This window comes from Pituophis catenifer, unplaced genomic scaffold (genome assembly GCF_029215685.1).
Source record: "Pituophis catenifer annectens isolate HBS135680 unplaced genomic scaffold, rPitCat1.0.hap2 SCAF_6, whole genome shotgun sequence".
Classification (NCBI taxonomy): domain Eukaryota; kingdom Metazoa; phylum Chordata; class Lepidosauria; order Squamata; family Colubridae; genus Pituophis; species Pituophis catenifer.
Genome location: NW_027256886.1, coordinates 23,865,837 through 23,890,206, shown reverse-complemented (window position 1 = coordinate 23,890,206; position 24,370 = coordinate 23,865,837).

The window sequence follows — 24,370 nt, the reverse complement described above, 5'->3', positions numbered from 1 at the left end:
GCTTTGGATTTTGGTTTTATTCCAAACAGCACCTCAGAACATAGCAGTTTTCTGTGGAGTGAGATTTGTTCATTTATGGTTTCATTTGTGACATTGCCTAGAATTATTCAAAAGTGCCTGCTACTCGAAAAGGTTGCTGAACTCAACTCCAATCAGAAAATTCATTTAAGCTTTTTTCAGCTTAATATAAAAAGTGGAGCAACCAATAACTAATGAAAGTTGTAATAGTGCAATGATAATTTAAGAGATATGATAATGACAAATAATAACTATAGCAAAAGATTTACCCACACATATTTATTTATTATATACACAATTAACAAAACAATATTTCACCTTAAAAAACAGAAAAGAAACAACCCCAAAAGAAACTAACATTATAAACTATGAAAGAAATGAAAGAAGGAGAACAATCTACCTCGTATTTTATACTTATGCCTAGTTAGTGGTTCACTTATTTAAATATAAATGAAGATAAATTTCATTTTATTTCATTCATATCTAAATAAAATTAAACCAGTTCACATGATTACCCAAATGATTAATTCAAATGCATTTAATAATTTCCCCTACTTTCATGATAAAAATTTCCATTTAGTAGTCGTCCCAGGAGGGCATCGCTTAAGACTTTTGAAGGAAATGTACTTAGAAACAAAAAAAGGGCAGAATTTAGATTAATATTGAAGGCATTAAATCAATGAATTATTAAAGGGAATATTCTGCCTCTATTCTCAGCTGCCTTGGTAGGCATCTGAAGTTTCTATCATGTATCATGTATAATTTTCTTATTACTTTCAGTAGAGAAATTAGCTCTGCAGGCATTTGACATAGAACTGACTCTTTCACTGAAGTGAACAGTGAAATCTGTAAAGGCTTGGCCAATCCCTATCATAATGTACATAAGGTAAAAGAGAAGGACGGATCTACAGACAACAAAATAAGCATGTGTAAAATGGCTTCCAATGAATTTGTTATGAAAATGTGATATTAGCACTGTTTGGGAGAAGGAAATGAAGAGACAGGTAAGCAGTGTTCATTCATGGGATAAACAACCTATGTTGCTTCACATGTTATTAAATCCAATCCCAGCATTTATAAGAACCATTGCCACCAGCAAGATACGCTGAAGGTTTTCCACAATAACTAACACCAGTTCTTGAAGATTACAAGTATGATCTCCATCAGGCTACCTGAGAACACCTATTGCATTTTTGCATGCTGGGAGAGTGATTTTCATCATTGCTCATACACACTAGGCCTAATCTTATTATTATAGCATGCAATAAACTCACCAGCATTTCATTGATCCCATGCTGGTCAATTTATTTCTTTTTATCTTCCAGTTCATGTTTAAATATAGCTACTGAAAAAATTCTGCAGACTTACCCTACTTGATATCCTTTTTGCTAGGACTGCAAATCCCAGAATTTCCAGCCAACAGAAAATTGGGAGTTGTAGCCTAATACATCTGAAGGCTATCAGGAAAAATTAGCAAACTTAGCAAAGTGAAAATCTTTTACTACTGATAATGAAAGACAATTATACTTTATGACCCAGCATAAATTTCACACTGCAGTAAAGTCTGATGAATTCTTTAATAACAATCACTAAGGAAATGCATGCTCTTTTCTAGATGATAGATAGATAGATAGATAGATAGATAGATAGATAGATAGATAGATAGATAGATAGGCAGACAGACAGACAGACAGACAGACAGACAGACAGACAGACAGACATTAGATAGGAATAGGGATTTGGATTTGGATTTAGATTTAGATTTAGATGATTAGATTTAGATCCTTGACAGAATACATTAGAAGGTATCAAATACAATAAAACAAGGAAGTATGGACAAAATGAAAATCAGAGACCTATGATTCTAAACTGTGTTTTGGATTTGGGAATCAGGATGATCTCCAAATCTAATAGAAGAAAATTTGGCTGCTTTCTGATCAATCAATCTGAGATCTAACTAAATCTCTATGAAATAGTTCATTCTATCCATTAGAAAGTAATTGTAATATCGGGGGGAAAGTAATAACTTTTTGGTTAATGTTGACAGAAAAAAAACAATATATGTTGCCACCAAAATTAAATTTCTATCATTCAGATTTATCAATGAATGATATGTCAGGCCCAAAACCAAGGGAGACATATGGAGATTCTTCTAAACCAAGTTCTTTTATTGTTTCACACTATGACAAAACCTTGCCAGATTCTAATATCTACAATATGCCCTGTGAACTGTTAGGAAGGAGCTGTCTTCACCCTCTTTCTCTCACACATAATATCTGGATTGACTTGCCTCTTACTCTTCTGGAATGCATCCCTCCTTCCTAGGTATCCATCTCCTTACTATATTCCATCACCTAATCACATATCCCATTCACTTGTCAGCTGCCTTGAAAAAAATAGTGGTATCTTTCAGCGGGATATCCCTATCAGTTCAAAATTAAATGAAGTTGCTGCAAGGATGTAAACCATGAAAGTCAAGGCTGTCAGCACATCTGTTTTTATTCATGGCAGATTCTGAATTAATAAACGACTAGCCAATAATAACATTTTATGTTTTAGAAGGTATGGAGAGACTATGGCATAGGAGCCAATATGGAAAAGGTTTCTTGGATGTTTCTTGGACCATAAAGTAATCTTGAACCTTGATTTTTAGGGCCACTGGAGAGTGTGAAATCATTTTTTTATGTTTAACAGTGGTAGTTATAAAAGAAATATGTTTGAAGACTGTATCTGGGGAAATATTAGGATTGTCATATTTTCCCCATAAATTATTATTATATATGGTGCATACATCTCTTTCAGCTTTGTATGCTAGCTCCATAAAAACATTCTGAACAATGCACACCAATAAAAAACAACCAGCAACATAACAATTATGTTATAAAATTAATTGACTAATAACCAGTAGAAGAAAATCCAGTTATACTTATACCAATAACTGATAGCTAACAATTTAGTCTCATAACTATTAAACTACCAAAAAAACATATAACCTAAAGTTCATGACTAAGACTCCTTAAAAGCGAGATCCCTTCAACTGAATTTAAACAGAACAATGCACTAAATTAGCACTGGCATGAATGGTGTCTATCACTGTGGCTGCAGCTCTAAATACCATATATAAATAAATATCCCAGCACAATTCTATTCTCTAAAGAATTGTGAGGTTTAGCATTGGAAAATAAGAATATTTTAAAAATGAAAACTAAGCTACAGAGTTTCCTTACGTTAGTGACTACCTATTTGTCGACAAAAGCCTATGTAGAGAAAAAAGCCATAAAATGCAACAATGGCTTCAGAGTATTAATAGTATTAATTTTAAATTATAATTTGCTAAATTTCAGATAAAAAAACAATTAAAATAAGATGTTCTTGTTAAATAAGAAGCCACAATCATATATTTGGATAAGGGATAATTACCAAACATAATTCTTGCAAGAAGCCATTGATAGAATTTAACCAGAATATTATTAGTCTAAACAATGCTTGGTAGGGGGAATTGTTCAGATAATTCTCAAAAATTTAAGAAAGTTAAATTAAAATTTGTATCTCTTTGCATCAGTCAACAAGAACAAAAATTGGAACAATTAAAGATAGCATCATATCTGCCTTGGAACACTTAATTTATAGATGTATTGAATTGGTAGATTTGGAATACCTTATTTAACATTCTGATTAAATATTTAACCCCAAGTGGAAATTACAATCAATTTGTGAACATTATGAGCTGGCCAATTTTGGAGACAACATCCTTACCACTACCATGACCTGTGTAGTTTTGATGCTTCACCCAGTTCAATGCTGCTTTGTCTTAAAAACAAAACCAGAAGCTCTCTCTTCTAATCTTCCTTTTTTCCATTCTAAATTGCTTTTCGGAAGATGCTTCTGAAAGCAAGATGGAAGCTAAGTGTTACAACAACTCTGTAAATCTCTTAAATTATAAAAAAAAATGGAAAGAAAAATGCTTGATTTTGCTGCCTAGATATGGGCATAGGCCAGTAAGAAAGAAAGAAATGCCAGGAGCCAAATGAGAGAAAGAAAAACTGGAAGAGGGCTCTGTTTTTTCATTCCAATAATTACAATGGCCAAATTAATCCATAGAACAAAACTATTACAAACTATTATTATAGGAAATTCAGTTTGGCTTTTATTATGATTTGTAAATCAAGCTGCAACATAGTACAACAAATTGAAACAAATAAATATTTGAAATGCTTTACTCAAAAAGAGTTACAAAAGTTATCTATATGTATTTGGGTGCACATAGAGTGTCCTTATGTGGGAGTAGGTTGGGGAATCAGATATGGACAGCACAATGCAATCCTAGCCAAAAATAAGTGTCCATGACTTTAATGAGACTCTTGGATGAGTAAAAATTACTGAAGAGAACCAAAAATAAGTAAGTGAAAACTTAAGAAAACCACACAGTCCACCTGTTTGTTTTGCCAGAAATATTTGAATTTACTATTTCTCATCAACAATGGAGGAGAAAGGAGAAAGGAGAAGATACGGTATAAGAATCTTCTTTTTTATAATGTGTTGACTCTTCAACATTACATTGCCATTGTTCAATCTGTTTTCATTATATTTATAGCACAGGGTGTAAGATTTTACAACATGAATAGCTCCCTCAATGGCAATTTAATGGATACCTCTTTTGTCTTATTGATGCAGTACATAGTAAAGTATCATTGATTAATCCAAGAGGTACACTTTGTTTGTCCTTTAAAGCCAAATTTAAAATATTAATCTACAAGCCACCAAAATAAAATTAGTTTGAAAACTAGGTTCTAGGTAAGTTTACAAAAGAAAAGACTCTCAATATTTGAGATATGAAATACTGTGTTCATTATTTTATTTTATTGTTTTATTTTCATTTCATATATTAAATTTGTTTGCTGCCCATCTCACCAAGAAATATTTTGAGGAGTCAGACTTTAAAGTTCTCCTTAGACATGCTATCTTCTATCACTGAAATATTTCAAGCCTAAAACAGAAGAGGATACTCAACTTTTTTATCTCTTTGGGGTAGCATGTATTTAGCTCCTCTCTGAATGTGTGAAGATAATTTCAGGTTTGGCACTAGCTGTGACCAAGTAGGGTGGAATTAGAGTTATGGTTAGGGATTCAGGAGATTGAGGATTGCCAGGGGAAACTCTATTTGTAAGGTATGGGAATCAACAAATTCCTGCTCTGTAGCTGCTTCCTTGCCTATGCTATTTGAGGTTTGCAACTGAATCCTGGGGGGTTTCATACTACCACCCCTTGGCCTGGACTCAGAGGCAGCCCAGAGATTCAAGGCCACTATGAGAAACATGGGCCTGACTTAGATTATTTCAAGGTCTAAACCATATACGGCATCACATGCTGGAATTGAGAGATATTACCATCAGTCCCTTGTCATGGACAGACATCTTGGAGTTTACCACAGCACTCCCAGAAGAAAGCTAGGCCTAGTTTTCCTCTATGGTCCTTACTGGATTTCAGAGGAAACTTTGCTCTTGCCTCTGATATATGGTTTGACTCAGGCTTTGATCATCACTTCAAATTAGATTTGTAGTTCAGCCTTAGATCAGATCAGTTCCTATGTAGACTCTCACTAGAGTGTTCACTGGTTTAAGAGAACCTCTGGAGGATGATGTAGCAGATGCCTGGAGCGCTGCTGGAGGAAAACCAGGAGTAAACCCAAGTAGACATAAGTAGGAGCCTCTATTGTGGTATCAAGAGAGACAAAACAGTTATTTCTTCCTTCTTATTGTGCCCTCCAACTATCAACCCAAAGCTTTCTTCCAAGTGAGCCAATCCCTCTTCGATCAAGAAGAGATGGAGGAATATCCGAATGGTAGAATTGTTAACAATAATGGAGCCACTTCACAAGTTCACTCATCTCATGGAGTCCCTAGGCTTGCTGGCATAATCAAATCTTAAGGAATTGTTGGAAGCTGAGAAATGATGAGGCCAACCTTACATCTGGGGAGGATAAATTTCCACAAGGTAAGCACCACCACATAAAACTAGGGCTTGCCAAATACAGCTATGTAGCCAATAGAACATGTAACATGCCTTCTCTGTTATATTAGGTAAAAGAGGCAGAGGAAATTTGGGATAGGGGGTCCCAGGGGATTGATGAGATCATGAGGAGGCTTCCTTGCTAATATAATACCTTGTGTGTCTTATGCTTTTAACACTCTTTAATAAAGTTTGATGTTTTAGACATGTTTATTGTCTTATTATCTTTGTTGTATGCCAATCAGAGTCACTTCTTCTGAGAGGACTGGTCTTATAAATTTGATATGTGTGTGTGTGTGTGTGTATGCACACTTACACACACAAATAAATAAATAAATAAAGTATTACTATACTATTTATAAATGCTTTGTGTTTTTGGTAACGCCTACATTTCTATTAATAATCCTGTTCCTTCTCCACAGATGTGTACAGAATTTGATTGATGTGAGTCACAGCATTGTAGCAATTTGCATGATGACAAATTTCATTTTCTTCTACTTATTTCAAGTATTCAATTGAATAGTGCAATGCCAGCTCAGTCCTCTATTAAGAGAAAAAAAAATGCTGGAATGGAGGGAGGCAAGGCAGGGCTAGAATAAATATCCCTGATTTCCAACCACAATTTTAATTTCTGGATTCACATGTCCATTATAACTGAATCATTTTCTCCATTTTTCTTATAAAGATAACTGTGTTCTTTTGGGCCATATATTGAATGTATAATATATCTTATACGCTCATCAAATCTTGGACAATAGTGATATCTGAATTACAATTCCTATTGTTTTTTTTAATTATTATTTTCTGAAATCAAACCAGCTTGTCCTAGAAATGTAAATGCATCTTCAGGAGGGGGATGGATTAAAAAGAAGCCTGTGATAAAATGTCTTAACAGAAGCTCTGTCCCTCTTAGATCTACATTACATCCTTGTATACATGCATGGAAGGAAGTAGCTTGCACCTAATGAATGTAGAATGACACTTTCGTTATTTTGACAAAAGCTTCAGATGTGCAAATATTTTGATGTCTCATTCAATAACAATAATAACAATTGGAAAAGACCCCAACCCATATAGCTGGCTCAGAAGGATATTATGATCAACAGTACTGAAAACTGCTGAGAGATCAATGAGCAGAAGGATGGATGTACCACCAACATCTCCACTCTGCCACATGTCAACAACAAGCGCAACCAAAGCTACCTCAGTATTAAATCGTAGTTTGAAACCAAAGTGAAATAAATCTGGATAATCTGTTTCTTCCAGGGTTCTTCTCCAGATGGACCACCTTCTCAATAAGGAAGATTAGAGACTGGTAATCATCAAAAACTGTTGATTCCAAGGACAGTCACTTGAGGTGGGTGTATGTCACCACCTCTTTCAAGACTGGGGCATCACCCTTCTGTCTAAGAACACAGCATTACTGCATGGACCCAAACAAGGATCATCTCCCTGGGCATTTCAAAACCTAGGAGAGACCTGTTCAAGAAACAGGTGGCCAAGCTGACAGCTGAGAGATCCACTTATCTCTTATTCAGGAGCCAGACTCATCCCAGATTTATCATTAGACCATACTTCAGGAATTTCACCTGGTTTTGCCCAGAGTTCAAGAGAGAGTAAATCTGAAAAACTGTATCCACTTCATAACACATCATCTTTAGGATGGTCCAGCAGATATTGTGGGTGGCTCTCCCAAATCAATAGGAAATATTATGAATCATGCCGTTTAGCCATGCAGTGCTGTTGACAGATTCTACTTACCAAGGAACATAGATGGGTATGGAATGTTGCAAGTACACTAGACAGTTGAGGAAGAAAAAAGGACATTAGAGTAACATATGAAGGTTAGTGAAGAAGATGCACTGAAGCTAGTACACTATTAAGGTTTATTGAATACTGGAGAAACTGGAATCTTGCCAATGGCTAAGAGCAGGAAACTTGAGGAAGAGATTGTGGGGAGAGCCCCACAGCTTTGTGAAGCTGGCTGCACAAAGATCAATCTTCAATTCAATTCAATTCAAATCTTTATTGTCAGTGCACAACATATATACAATGAGATTGGTTGAGCTCCCTCAGTGCACCCCTCCCAACACAATACAACTCACAGTGAAGACAAAAAATCCCTAACCCAATAAATCATATTAACAAAACACCCAGTCCTATTGCACCAGTGTGAACATGTTACACATTGCGCCGGCCCTGCAATCCATCATACTACATAGTTATGATATTATTTCTCATTCAGGAGTCTCAGCCCATGGATAAAAACTGTTCTTCGGACTATTTGTGTGGCTGGCTATACTTCTATATCTCCTTCCCGATGATAGGAGGGTAAAGAAGTGATGACCAGGGTGAGAGTCATCCCTGAGAATTTTCCTCACTCTTCTAAGGTAGCAAGTCCTAGCAATCTCGTCTAGTGGTATCAGGGGGCAGCCCACAATGTTTTGTGCTGTACTCACCACCCTCTGTAGTGTTTTTCTATCCGTGGCTGTCAGACCAGGATGCCATACCATGATGCAATAAGTGAGGATGCTTTCTATTGTGGACCGATAAAAAGAAGTCATCAGTTGTTGTTCCACCCTGTCTTTACGCAAGAAATGGAGTCTCTGTTGGGCCTTCCTGGCCACCTGGATCATGTTGTTTTTCCAGGTGAGGTCTTCAGTAACAAGTGATACAAAGCCAGAATTGAGAGGATACAACAGCCATCTCTTCAAAGAAGCTAAATAAATGGTGGATTACTTACTGCTACAAGAAGATTACATAGCCTGCAAACAATGACATGATAAAGTAACAATAATGGTGCGCTGGCATATCTACAAGAAATATCATTTTTTTTCCTGCAAAGAAGAACTTGTGAGACCACAAAATAGACAACATAATAGAAACTGAAAAAACTAAAATGCTCTGGGACTTTACAATTAGAACAGAAAAGCACCTGCAACACAACATCCCAGATTTAACAACTGTTGATAAGAAAGATAAAAAAAATATGGATGGGGATGTTGCAATTCCCAGACACAGCGGAAAAGAAGACAAATAACTCACTAAATCCAAAGAAAAAGAAGTAGAAAATAAAAGACAGTACCAATTACGAATAGTAATAGGTGCCGTGGGTACAATTCCAAAACATCTGGAGCACCACTTGAACATCATTGGCATTGATAAGATCACCATCACCTGTCAAGCCCCAAGAACCAAAAAAATAAAAAATAAAAAATCTAATGACACTTCTAAGCAGATTTTTTTTTAACTGCCTATAGACAGAATTTTGCCAAAGTAAAGCAGTCTGATATCTACACAAACCTATACTCAGAAAACTATTGGGAAGGGGATATCTTCCCCCTCTTTCTCTCACACAAACTATCTGAACTAAGTTGTCTCTTACTCCTCTGGAATGCAGCCCCTCCGTCCTGGCAATCCAACCCATTACATGACATTACATCACTATTACAAAAGGTAGCTTGACTTGGAGGAGTTTACATTCCGCACAGATATCTTTAACACTCTCAAAGAAAAACATCTGCCTACCTCTAGTCCCTTGGAAGAATTCAATAAGTGGCTAAAAAATGCCAAATCCAATCTAAACATCTGGCTGATTGTGCAACCAACAGCAAGAACGATAAAAATAATGGTAATATATTTTTAAACACCCTAAAAGTGGATGATTGACAGATTTAAGCTTCCAAAGGAATCATCAGACTAGTACGCATTTATTAAGGAGAGTCTAATGTAGCTAAAATAGAATTGAATATACTAAAACAGGAGGGTTAATTCTCAGAATAGATATACAGGATACTTCTTTTCAATGGAGGAGGAATTCCTTCCAGTTCTAACACCTTTAGACTTGCTTTGCCTTGAGCAGGAAGAATCCTTTTTAATGTCTACAAAAATAAATAGACAGCTGACACCCCATTATAATCTTCCCTTCAGTTGTCAGATGCCAAATCAGGAGAACAGGAGCAGATCTATCATCCTCTGTAAAAGAGAGCAAGGCAGCTCACAAGGCATCACCTATGGTTGCTGGCATTGGAAACTGAGATCTGTTTTGAGCTCATCCTCAGCATAAAGAACTGTCCCCATCAGGAGTGGGCTTCAAAAATTTTAGCAAGGGGTTCTCTGCCCAGTTGATGGGTTGGTGTGGCCATGGTGGGCATAGCCTAGTTAGCCTCCCCAGGCTCTGGAGGCTCTCTGGAGGCTGGAAACGGGCCCACTTCCAGTCTTCCCGAACTTCTGGTAGGCCCATTTTTCGCCCTCCCAGAGCCTCCACTAGCACCCTGCACTTACCTGCATCCAAAACGGGCCGAGTGGGGACTCATGGGAGGGGAGGGGAGGGATGGGCGGGCGGGGCCAGCCAGGAGTGGAATTTGCAGTTTCTCTGAACTGCACAGAATCTTAGCTAGAGGTTCTCCCAAACCCCTGCAAACCTCCAGCAGCCCACTTCTGGTTCCTAGTCAATGCAGAAAAGTCTTGCAGAGACTGAGAGAATACAATGTTTGAACATATTTATGAATGCATCAATTTGCTTATTATTTATTAAAATATTTATAACCCAATTACTTTCTTATGATTGCAGGGTAGCACATATGAAATTAAAAGAATAAAATGAAATATAAATAAAATTTTAAACAGCTCATTTCAGTTCATTATGTGATTACCTTGATTTAGAACAACTTTGTTCATCCAATTCACCAAATACATTTTTTTAAAAAAAGTGTCAGCAAAAAAGAGAGAGATATAGAGAGAAATGAGTTTCCCTGTGAATGCTTCTTTGTTCTCTCATTTTTTTTGTGCTGCTTCATTACTTTGATGTGAATTTAATGGTGACATTTAATAAGCTTTTGAAAAGTTTGCTTGATATCTTCAGTTAACTTGAGCAATATAGTTAAAACTGAATATACATTGCTTTAATAAATAATATATTTATTAAATAAAGAACAATGAAGTATATTCCGGTGCTTATTTTGCTATATTTGTTTTATGTAGAAGCCCTTAAAAGTAGATGTGTGTTTGACCAAATTATCCAAGATAATTTAAAGCAATATTCATAGCCTTGAAGTTAGTTCAATTGGGTATGGCTCTCTTTGATTTTTCTTTCAACAGCTGTTATGAATCAACCTAATTTCATTAAACAGAAAATATCAGAAAGTTCTCTTTAACACAGTAAGCACTGAATTTAACTTAGCAATTTGCAGAAAAGCCCAGTATTGCTACAGTGGAGGCATACTTCAAAGTGTAGCTGTCATTGGCTAAATGTACACAGCCATGTGCATCTTATATGTAGGAAATTACATCCACTGGGGAAATAGCTATGTGAATTTAATCTGCTCACCAAGGCTGATAATCACATGGTCAGCTATGTTTAGAAATATGCAGCTCAGTCTGTCTCTCTCCTTATACAACATTTACTCAAGAAAGTTTAGTTGCAATTTCTATTCCTGTCACTGGCACATCAGACAAGTGTGGTGTGTCATTAGCCTTGACAATAGGATTGAATGTTTAAAAAACGCCATTCTCTGACAAACCATTGTCAGAAGTAATATGCAACATACACAGACATGCATAAAAGCATGAAGTTTTAGACTTTTCTCCCCCTTTCACCTACGATCATGCTTGCTTTTTTTCTCATATTCTGCATGTATCCTCTTCATTTTCTGATATAGCATTTAAAAAAAAATTCAAGAATATGTACACTTTTTCATAATGGCTCACAAAAGAAATGAGAAGCTAAGATTTCATTTGGATGAGTTGGTGCCCCTGTTTCCTGAATCTGATTTGAGAATGCATTGACTGTTGTAACTATTGTATGGTCTTCTTTAAAAAAAATGGTGTAATTTTAAAAAGATAGGAGAAAGTGCAAAGTCTATAGTCTAAAAAATATCACTGCATACATTTTGGTTGTTAAATTAAAAAGTGCATCTCCTATTTATCTATGAACCGGTGTCGTCCTTATTCTAACCTAGGAAGTTGTACTTTCATGGGATTGAAAATTGAAATCTGAATCTAAACAAGGTAGATAAAACACAGAGTCACTAGCCCATTCTGATACCACGTAATCTCTTAAATGGAGGAATTAAAGTAAAAGACTCTCTTCTTCTACTTTAGCGGTCTTCTAATTAAAGTAGAAGACCTTTCTGTTTACTAAATGCCTTTATTGGACTGATACAGCATAGAGATAGGAATTTGCAGGCTTTTAGGTATTGCTGAGTTACAATTTCCAAGTCTTCTGGTGAGATGGATGGATGGTAGTTTTAGATATGAAAAAGGTGCCACTTCTTTTCTCAGAGAAAGATCTCGCCTGCAACAAATTTGTAACAATTGTACACTTATTTCAATTTAAAAAGGGGGGATAGGATCCCCAAAACCATAATCTTAAAAATAGCTGCCATTTACCAATTTTAGCATACTCCTCAGCTAACAAGAGCAACTTACTAAAGGGTTGTAAAAATAATAATCAATCATGAAAGCAGTGGATAATTTAAAGAAGAGGTGATATTTCATGTCTTCTTGCTCTCCTGCTTGAGGATAAATTGGTTGCAACAGCCATTAGATGAAGAAAAAGGCTTAGCCTAGATGGTAAAGCATTAACACACGAGAAAAATGGCAGTTTGGACACTTTCAGTTTTTATCTATCTGTGCTGGGTGTGCATCTTTTGTGTAGTACTATTCAGAAGCATGTATGCATTTCTCTTTTGGGATAAGGTCTCTTTAAGGTCTCTGCTCGTGCAAGGTATTTTTTTTCTTTTTCAGGCTATATCATTTTTGCATGCAATTAGGTTCTCTAATCTATCATTATTTCACTGCACAAACTCTTGCACAAGAAGGAAAATAAAGTAATATGTATACATATTGCAATATTTTTTCCATGTGGGTGGGGTATGAAACAGTCATTTCCTGAGTGAAAGATATCCTCAGCATGCTAAAACAAACCTTTTTAAAAAATTAACTACCCTTTGTTTTTTTGAGGAGCAGAAAAGCAAACAAAACATTTCGATTCAAATAATGAAGTTAGTGGGTCTGATCTTTCTGTATGCCTGTAATCAATATTTTAAATACCAGGGCTTAATTTTGTTGTTCTGAATTATGAACATCAACTATGAAACTTGTTAGTTAGCATGGTTTGAGTGTTTCCTTTTGCTTACAGTTTAACACAACTAGGATTAGAGAGCCAGGCTTTCAAGTATAAGAATAAAACTGTGCTTAACTCAAAAATTTTGTTCTGCAAAAAGAAATCCACAACACTCAAAAGACAAATGTGGAGAAATTAAAACAAAATAGGTAACAATTGCCTGGGAGAATCATTAGTCAGTACAACCTGGACTGAATTCTAATAATTGCAGTGATGCTCATGGTTCATAAAACTATATTTGTATTGGAATGTATAGTTCATAATGTTAAAATTACAATTTTTGTCCTGAGGAATTGGATTATTTGTCCAGAGCCTGCTGTCATCATAACTGTCCTGTGAGTTATTGTTATATAAATTTCATGAATATCCAGGATTTGCTATATCTTAAAATTTGAACCATTGTAACCACCTTGGTCCCATAATCCTATTACATTTTTGTCAAATAGTGAACATTTCTGGAATTTCTTTGGCTGATAAGCATTTACAAAGTCCGGGTTCTGAGAGTCTTTCAGGAATAGAGTTGAATCAATGAAGGAAGCCCAGCCCCTTTTGGAGTCTCTGAAAAATAATTTGCTTAAGAATAATGCCATAAGATTGGGACAGACTTCTGGTTTGGCATTGCAGCTAGACAGCCGGGGAATAGCGGACTCTGAGGAGCCCAGTGAAAACCCCGACTGCCGAACCGCTGCTGATGGGTTTTCGGACCAGAACCGTCCTGCAGGGACAGGGTAGAAAGAGATGCGCCTCGGATGACCAAGAGGAACAGGCAAGTTCCTTGGAGGTCAGAGGGAACTCTTTGTATATCGGCAGTGGGGGGCGGCAGCCATGGCGGCTGCCACGAAGCTGGGACAAACTGGCCAAAGTGATGTGCAGGAGGAAAGTGGAAAGGAACAATGCTCTTTGAAGCTGGGTGAGTGACAATAAACCCAGGCTCAAAACAACGTTTGGAGCAATGGTTTTTTACTTGTAAGACCCCTAGCCTTAAAACAGCAGCTGTGGAACTACGGAGCATAGAAGCTTTTAGGATGCAATTTTTAAAAGAAAAGAAAAAGACCCGACAGAAAATTGATGTGTGAATAGAACAAATCCGAAAAATAAACATTGAGACTTGGCTCAAAACTGAGCAAAGTTTTAAATTTGAATTGGACTGTTAAAGAAAAAAGAAATATTATTTTTAAAACACAGAAGAAGGAGAGAATCAAGCAGGTACATTAAATAATTGAAATAAAATGGCTACTTGCGTGACTAATGAAAATTGTGGATTATGGAGAGACACCTTCTGGTTCAAAAAGAAACATTGTAATTTGCTCTTTGTTTGGGAACATTGTGAATATTACAGAACACAACCATGGGACCTTGGCGGTGGAGGTATTTTTTCTTTGTCTGCAGGCAACTCGACTTTGGCGAAAAGAAAGGGAAAATATAACGGAACTCCTATAATTGGTATTAATTGGCGCAGGAACAAAAGAAGTCAAATGGCGCAGAAACAAAAGAAGAAAATTGATATAATTTACTTGAAATAGAAGTAAGAAAAAGAACTAAATTGATATATGGAGAATTAAAATTGGGAACTTTGAAATTGAAATGAAATATATGGTAACAGATAAGGAAACGAGGAACAAGATACACACAGCTGGGAAAAAAGAAGAAAATAATGTGATTAAAAATGAAAAGGCAATGTATAGATGGAAAGCAATAATAAAAAGGAGGTTTCTATAGATGAATAAACGAATATGAATACAAGAAGAATTTGTTATAGATATATAAAAAAAATTGAAATAAAGAGGGAAGTTAGAATATAAGAGGAACAGAATATGTTAACAGAAATTATCAACTCATAAAAGGATGTGTTTGGTATAAGAACTAAGTCTTAATGTTAAATTTTTACAAAGATGATAATGATAATGAGACTGAATATGAATAAATAATATATAGATGGATGGTTAAAAAAAGTGATTATGCTGGGACAAGCAATAAACTAAGGTGATGATGCTGGGATTGACAGCAAAAGTAAAGATGATTATACTGGGTATAACAGTAAAAATAAAGATAATTATGCTGGGATTGATAGTAAAATAAAGTGATTATACTGGGTATAACAGTAAAATTAAAGAAACTTATGCTGAGTTTGAAAATGATTATACTGGTTTAACAGTAAAATTTAGATGATTATGTTGGGATTGACAGCAAAAACAAAAACGATTATATTGGGTTTAACAGTAAAAATAAGGATAATTTTTCTGGGAATAACAGTAAAAATAAATGATTATGCTGGGTTTAACAGTAAAAATGAAAATGACTGTTGGGATTAAAAATAAAAGATGAGGATTAAGATGAAGAAAATGTGCTGTTATAAACAATTAAAGATGGTTATATTGTGATTAATAGTAAAATTAGGATGATTATGTTGAGATAAACAGTAATGAAGATGATTTGTTGTGAGTGATAGTTAAGATATTGTTTATGATAATAGCATGATTTATATTTTTAAGATACATTCATCTAAACAAAAAGAAAAGATAATCAAATGATATTGAGTTAGGATTTAAAGATTTAAGCAACGGGTTTTTGGATAATGGTATTATAAAATAGATAGAATTTAGAGAAGCAATTGTGTAAAACATTAAGTTGTGTTATTTGGAAATTAAGATTTGAGGTGAAATAATAGAAAGGTAATTGTTTTGAGCGAGTTATTATGAGCTGGGTTTTTTTTTTCTGTTTTATTTTTTTATTATTTTTATAAGATGATGATTAGTGGAGATGAGTTGTTAAAGATGAATTTGTGATTGTACCAATTTATGACCGGATCAATGCTTCGTTCTAAAAAGATGTATTTTATGTTTATGTTTTAAAAAAAATTAAAAAAACTTTTTACAAAAAAAAAAAAAAGAATAATGCCATAAGACATCCAATAAAAATATTCTTATGATTTAGCAGGAACTCTGTATAGCAGGACCTGGCACCCTAGAGCTTCAGCACTGTAGCTGTTCTTCACATAGAAAATATAATTGCTGTAAAGTGAAAAATACATTTTTCTCCACTTTTGAGGAGAGAAATAGAAAAACCCTCCTGTATACCTTGTCTGAAACACATCAATTTTATGAAACAAAGAGTTCTTCAAAAATTCTTCCAAACAAATGTTATGCATTTCAGTGATGTCCCATCCCTGACATGTGGCCTTCAGCTCCTGAAAAATGATAAGTGCATCCTTGGCCACATGAACTGTCCTCCCCCATCATCTGATTGTCCCCCTGGAGCTTTGCAACGAAAGAATTCATCTGTCCCATGTCTTTAATTTTGGTACCCTGCAGGCTTGTTCTGCATATTAGTATTGGCAGACCTCAGGATTGCAAGAATGTTTGTGCTTACTCAAACCCTGCTGAATTTATTTTGTTTGCTATTAGAATCCTGCTATGCATCACCAAGAGACAGATGCCAGATAGTGGCTCAGGGGCAAACACACGCTTGGAATTAAAGAACAAGGTGCCCTTGAGCAGATGCTCAGCTCGGATATTTGATTTTAAGAGGGCACAACTCACATTCTTTTCATGTGAAGCTATACTCTGGGTTTTCTTCCAATCTAATTGAGAGAATGGAATAATTTTGTTATTTTTTATTCCTCTTGCTGAATCACAAGGAATGAACTTGCTGATCAGCTAAAGATCACCTATTGCTCTGCCAGCTGATCAAAAAGCCACCCTTTGCCATTTCTAGTTTCCATTTCCTTAATGATTCCCATCTGAAAGTATAAGCAGAGAGCCTAGAAACCACTGCATCAGAAATGGATTGGGGAGACTTCTGCCCAGGATATGAGATCAGTAATGGCACATTAAGGACAGAAGTTATTCAGGGATGAACTTTCCTTTGTAAAATACCTCTGTGAAATTGAGATTTCCTTCATAGCAGCAAAAGGGAGAAGGACAGCAAAGCATCCCTCCTTCCAGAACTGATTTTGAATATTGTAAACGAGAGACTCATTTGGTCAGATCTATCCATAGTTATTTGTTTTGATAACATCAACATAACAGCAGGCTGAACCACAATAAAACACTCTACATGGCTGCCATTAAAGAATACCAGAATCTTCAATGGATCCCAGTTGAAGAGAATCTTGATTGGGACTGGCAGGAGGGTGCCTAATAATCCTTCTAATTGTGAATCCAGGTGGTAAGCGCTGACAGACATAGAACCAAAATTAGGCCACTGAAAGGAAGGAAGTTGTTTCATATTCGGACTGCAAAACTCTCTACAGAAATAAAGAAATAATTAATAATTGATTGGTTCTACTGATCTAGTGGTAACCTGCATATTTGCAGGCCAGAAATGGTAGATCTATTCCCCTCCCCCTCGTCCTCCTCCTCCTCTCATGTTCGTACTTGGAATGCATACTCAGAATATGACTTTGTTATCACTGTAAAGGATTGTAAAAAAATTGTAATTTTATTGTATGTTATATGTTGATACTGCATTTATTGTAATTACTTATTTGGTATTGTATTTAATTGTCTGCCAGCTATTGTTTTGAACTTTATTCCCCAGTCCCTCACTAAAAACAGATCATTATTATCTTTAGTGTAAAAATGTTTGCATTTATTAAATAAACCCTTCAGGGAAAGATTGCCATAACATCTTCTATCCTACAAGAGACTTAGAAATTGACTTTGAAATAAGTGGAAGGGAAAAGGTAAGCACCTTGCTATGTACTTCCAAACAGTTGCCTTGATGCCCACTTTGCTTCCTAACCCTTTGCTTCCTAACTTTTCCTAATTTTTTAAAATTCAATTCAAAATTAAATTTGAAGCCAATGTGATGAAAAGCTGCTTGATCTACTCATGCCTTTAATTTATTCTGCTATTCCTTACTCTGCTTCTGTACTTTTTATAACGCTGCTTATTTTGAAAGGGAACAACATGATGTATATACAGATATTAAAAAAGTCATAACCAGAAGCCAACATGGGTTTGTCAAAAACAGACAAATCTAACTGCATTCTTTGACAATGTGACAAAACTAATGAACTAGCAAGTTGCTGTCAATATAATTTACTTGGACTTCCAGTAAGGCTTTGATAAACTATTCAATATCTTCATCACGATATTGATTTAGACAAGGGGGTAGAAGGGAATTCATCAAATTTGCAGATGACACCAAGCTGGCAGGAATAGCCAACACTCCAGAAGATAGGCTTAAGATATTGAAGGATCTTGACAGACTTGAACACTGGGCCCAGGGAAATTCAATGGTGAGAAAAGTAAGGTTGTACATTTAGACAAGAAAAAAGCCAAATGCATAGATATAGAATAGGTGGCACCTGGCTCAACAGTAGTAAATCAGAGAAGGATCTTGGAGTCCCAGAAGACAACCACTTAAATATGAGCCAGCAGTGTACTGCAGCTGTCAAAAAAACTAACACAGTCCTAGGTTGCATTAACAAAGGGATAGAATCAAGATCATATACAGTAAGTCTTAGTACCACTTTATAATGCCTTGGTACTACTACAATCTTATTGGGATCACTGAAGGACTTCTGGTTGAAAGGATTGAATGATGATATCAGTGTTGCCCAGGGACATCCAATTGGGAGTTCCTTTCACATCCCTGTTAATTTGTCCACCAAAGTGGTACACATCTACTCATGCTCACCATTTTCAAAACTGGTCGGCAGGAGCTGGAGCATGTGATTGGAGCTTATCCCATCCCATAGCTGCAACCAGGTCTTGAACACAAGCCTGTTATCATGAACCCAGTGTCCTAACCTTATGAGCCACCATGCTCCTATATAATGCATTGGTAAGACCTTACTTAGAATATTGCATGCAATTTTGGTCACCTTGATATAAAAAAAATATTGAGACTCTAGATGGAGGGCAGAGAAGATCAGCAAAGATGCTTAGGGGACTAGAGGATAAAACATATGAAGAACAGTTGCAGGAATTGGTTATGTCTATTTTAATGAAAATTAGTAGTAAGCTTGACATGATAGCAGTGTTCCAATATCTAAGGGCTACCATGAAGAAGAAGGGGTCAATTTATTCTCCAAAGCACCTGAAGGCAGAGCAAGAAGCAATGGATAGAAACTAATTTAGGGGACAAGCAATCTAGAACTAAGGAGAAATGTCCTGACAATGAGAACAATTAATCAGTGAAATGACTTGTCTCCAGAAGCTGTAGGTGCTTCAGTACTGGAGGTTTTTAAAGAAGAGATTGGACATCCATTTGTCTGAATACGTATAAGTTTTCGTGCTTGAGCTGGGCATTGGACTAAAAGACCTCCAAACTGCCTTCCAACTCTGTTATACAACCTTCCAGCTTCTAGCATCATATTTACTTACAGAAATATCCTGAGTTCTACTGGGACAGAGGAAACCATTCTGAGGAACCACATAGCTCACATTCTGGAGTTCATCTTCACATAATTTAAATACACCTTCTGGTGCAAACATTGCCTTCTTCTGTTGGCTATAATTCCTTGATGTATTTATCCTTTGCCAAAACTATTCCTGCCTGAAACAACTTTTGAGAACTCATATTATCCTTTTGAAGAACTCCTAGATGTGCTTACATATTTGTTTTGATCCAGTTTTGGTTTTCAGTTAAAAAACTTTTATTTTAAAAAAGGTTCTGTTAGTATTTTTATGTTTATCTAGTCATCATAAACTATTTCTTGGGATCTGTGGTAATTTGGTACACACAAATATGTTGTCATTGTTTACTCTAAGATAAAAGAACAAGTTGTGTAATGTGACTGCTTGTTTTTTTTGGAACTATCAGAAAAAAAACTTAAAAGAAAAAGAAAGCAGAAGTGTTATGTTTATGTAATAAAGATTCAGTAAATGGGATATGGAGCACTTATGTATTCTAATAGCCTGCTTTAAACAAATTAAAACCTTCACCAAGACCACCTGGCTGGCTGACAAATTGCACTCAACGAGTAGTCATTTATGGTGCTACATCTACATCAGGGGTGGGTTCTACTTACCTTTACTACTGGTTTACTACTACTACTGGCAACGGGGCCGCACGCGCACGCTTCTGCACATGCGCAGAAGCTTCCTGATAATGTTGGGGTTGGTGGGCGGAGCCTCCCACTGGTTTTACTACCAGTTCTATAGAACCAGTCCGATCCGGGGGCAACCCACCACTGATCTACATAGAGGGAAGTAAGCAGCAGTGGGGCACCACAAGGCTCTGTCTTAGGCCCAGCACTCTTCAATATCTTCATAAATGACTGAGATGAGGGAATACAAGGGGAACTCATCAAATTTGCAGATGACATTAAGCTGGCAGGAATAGCCAACACACCAGAAAATAAGCTCAGGGTCCAAAAAATCTTGATAGACTTGAACAATGGGCCCTATCCAACAAAATGAAATTTAATGTGGAGAAAAGTTTTTACTCCTGGGCAGGAAAAACCAAAGGTACAAGTACACATTAGGCAAAACCTGGCTCAAAAACAGCAACTGTGAGAGGGACCTTGGAGTCCTAGTGTGTGATCACTTAAAGATGAATCAGCAGTATGTGGCAGCAGCCGAAAAAGCTAATACAATCCATGGTTGTATAAACAGAGGCATAGAATCAAAAGCATGTGAAGTATTAGTACTGCTTTATAAAGCCTTAGTAAGGCCACACCTCAGTGGTGAAATTCAATTTTTTTTACTACTGGTTCTGTGGGTGTGGCTTGGTGGGTTTGGCAGGGGGAAATCTCCATTCGCACCCCACTCCAGGAGAAGGATACTGCAAAATCTCCATTCCCAACCCACTCCAGGGGAAGAATCAGTGGTGGGATTCAGCCAGTCCGCACCACTTTGAGACAACTGGTTGTTAGCTTTCTGAGCAGTTTGGCAAACTGGTTGTTGTTGAAAGAAATCATTAGGGCAGAGAACCAGTTGTTAAATTATTTGAATCCCACCACTGGAAGGATACTGCAAAATTCTCATTTCCTCCCCACTCCTGGGGGAAGGATATTGCAAAAACTCCATTCCCACCCCACTCTGGGGACAGTCAGAGGTGGTATTTTCTGGTTCTCCGAACTACTCAAAATTTCCCCTATCGGTTCTCCGAACTATTCAAAATTTCCACTACCGGTTCTCCAGAACCTGTCAGAACCTGCTGGATTTCACTCCTGCCACACCTGGAACACTGCATCCAGTTTTGGTCATCATATTACAAAAAAGATGTTGAGACTTTGGAAAAAGTGCAAGGCCTAGAGACTAAAACATATGAAGAATGGTTGCAGGATTTGGCTAGTCTAGAGAAAAGAAGGACTAGGGGGACATGATAGCAATATTCCAGTATTTGAGAGGCTGCCACAAAGAGGGAGTCAATTTATTTTCCAAAGCACCAGAGGGTAGGACAAGAAAGAATGGATGGAAATTATCAAGGAGAAAAGCAACCTGGAATTAAGAAGAAACTTCCTACAGGACAATTAACTAGTGGAACAGCTTGCCTTCAGAAGTTGTGGATGCTTTATCACTGGGGGTTTTTAAGAAGAGACTGGACAGTCACTTGTCTGAAATGGTATAAGGACTCCTGCTTAAACAGGTGGCTAGACCTCCAAGGTCCCTTCCAGCACTATTCTGATTTGTCTATTTTGCCAAGCTTCACTATTTATCCTTGGTTTGACAAACTTTGCAGTTTCATTCAGAATCTTTTGCAAGGGGTGTGGGGATGATGTTGAAGAGGAATATACAAAATAGGTCCAGATGATGAACGAAATTGACAATTTCACACTTTCCATATTTATTTTTCCACCATATTCACAAAAAGTTATTTTTCATTTTAAAAAAACCCAAATTAAATAAAACTGCAGTGACTTCTGATTTAGAGGAGTTCACTTCTGTATAATAAAATAAAACAAGGTTCCTTGGGTATATGTTCCATGCCTGTGGGGGAAGGTAATTTTAGTCTAGTGGTTAAGGCACCAAGCTAGAAACAGGAGGCTGCGATTTCTACCTCAGCTCAGGGGTGAAATGCTCCTGGTTCGGACTGGATCGCCCAATCCAGTAGCGATGGAGGCGGGTGGTTCGGAGAACCGGTAGCAAAAATCCCTGTTCCCTATCCATGCCCAGCTGAGGCACACAATCACCCGCTGTTTTTTAAAAAATTTTAAAAGCATTTTTTCTACAACCTCTTCGGCTGAAGAGGTTGTAGAAAAAATGCTTTTAAAAGTAAAAAAAAAAAGTTAGCCATGCCCACCCAGTCACATTACCCTCCCCGCCATCCCCAAGCCACGGCCACAGAACCGGTAGTAACAAATTTTATATTTCACCACTGCCTCAGCCTTAGGCATGAAAGCTGTCAGGGTGACTTTGAATCGTTCTTGTCAGCCCATGACATCAGGTTCAAACAACAAGCCAGTTAGTCAATTGCTGGATCGGGACTCATTACACATGGTCACTCATGCCCTTGTCACCTCCCGCCTGGACTATTACAACGCTCTCTACATGGGGCTCCCCTTGAGGAGCACCCGGAGGCTCCAACTGGCGCAGAGTGTGGCTGCGCGGGTGGTAATGGGAGCGACATGGCGTTCCCATGTAACACCCCTCCTGCGCGAGCTGCACTGGCTCCCGGTGGTCTTCCGGGTGCGCTTCAAGGTTTTGGTTACCACCTTTAAAGCGCTCCATGGCTTAGGACCCGGGTACTTGCGGGACCGCCTACTACCACCAATGGCCTCCCACCGGCCGGTACGCTCCCATAGAGAGGGGCTCCTCTGGGTGCCGTCAGCCAAACAATGCTGACTGGCGGCCCCCAGGGGGAGAGCCTTCTCTGTGGGGGCACCTACTATCTGGAATGAGTTCCCCCAGAGATACGGAGGATCCCGGATCTGCGCACCTTCCGCTGTGCCTTAAAGACCTTACTATTTCACCAGGCCGGCCTGGCCTAATTTTCCCCCTCTTTTATAAAGATTTTTAAAATTTTAAATATCTTTTAGTATTTATATATTCAATTTTAAATTGGTTTTAAAAGTTTGGGGTTTTAAATTTGTCGAGGCCAAAATTATTTAATTTGATTTTATTCTATTTTTTAAATTTTGTATTGTATGTGTTTTTATTGTTTGGCTGTGCACCGCCCCGAGTCCTTCGGGAGTAGGGCGGTATAGAAATCTAATAAAATGAAAATGAAAATGAAATAACCAATGAATTAATACTTGGTTGATCCAAAAAAGTGGATCCTGCACTTATGGGAAAACATTAGATCTAAAATAAAGAGTATATCAGTGAAAACTGAAGTCATGTTCATTTTAACTTTGGGATAAATATATTGAAGAAATGTATCGTACGCTGTAAGACTAAAGACTATTTGCCTTTTTCTTGCTTCATAGAATTCCATGATCACTAAACCTACAATGAAAATGATCAACTTTCTTAAACTGTTTCCTCTCCCAAGTTGAATATAGAAGACAAAATTCAAGCTTACTCCTTCTCAAAGTTTTTCCTCACTAGATAATTTTATTGGAACTCAGCCTTGCTGAGATAATATAGCTATATAAATTTGACAAACAAACAAGCAAGCAAGCAAACAAATTTTGAGCCAGCATAATAACATAATGCCATCAGACTCCATTTACCACATTTTATGTTTTACCACTTGCTAACCAAATATGTTTCACAAGACTGATATAATTTCTATCTCCCACCCATTATCATATCGGCATCATATGGAATTACCAATGGAAATTAAGGCTGGTCTTAATTTACACAAATCCATCTTTCTGTAGAAAGACTATTACAGTTTTTGCTACTCTGACTGGGACAGTTGTGGTACCAGGAGTGAGGATCAAATGTTTTCCATTGCACAAAACAGTAGAATAACAAGCATTAAATGATGACTGGAATGAGATAATATTAATATAATGTCAGCAATGGATAAAAATGGGGCTGCTTGTCAATGATGCTATAAGAGATACTGAGGAATGAATCTTAGAATAGAAATGATAATCTCTGTATCTATAATGTAACACAAAAACTGTACACACTAAATACTTCTGTTTTCAACTAGGGATAACAATATTCTCTATTGTACTTTTTTATAAACAACTAAGATTAGATTTTATCTTGAATGAAAATTGATAGACTATCTTTGGGGGCAGTTATTTCAAACAGAAGCTGAGCAGTTGTTCACTGGAAAACATTGCAACTATATTCTGCCTGTATCCCCAATACTGTTCAGATCCCGGAAGCCTTCTGAATCTCCTTTCAATTCTGCATATGTTATGCA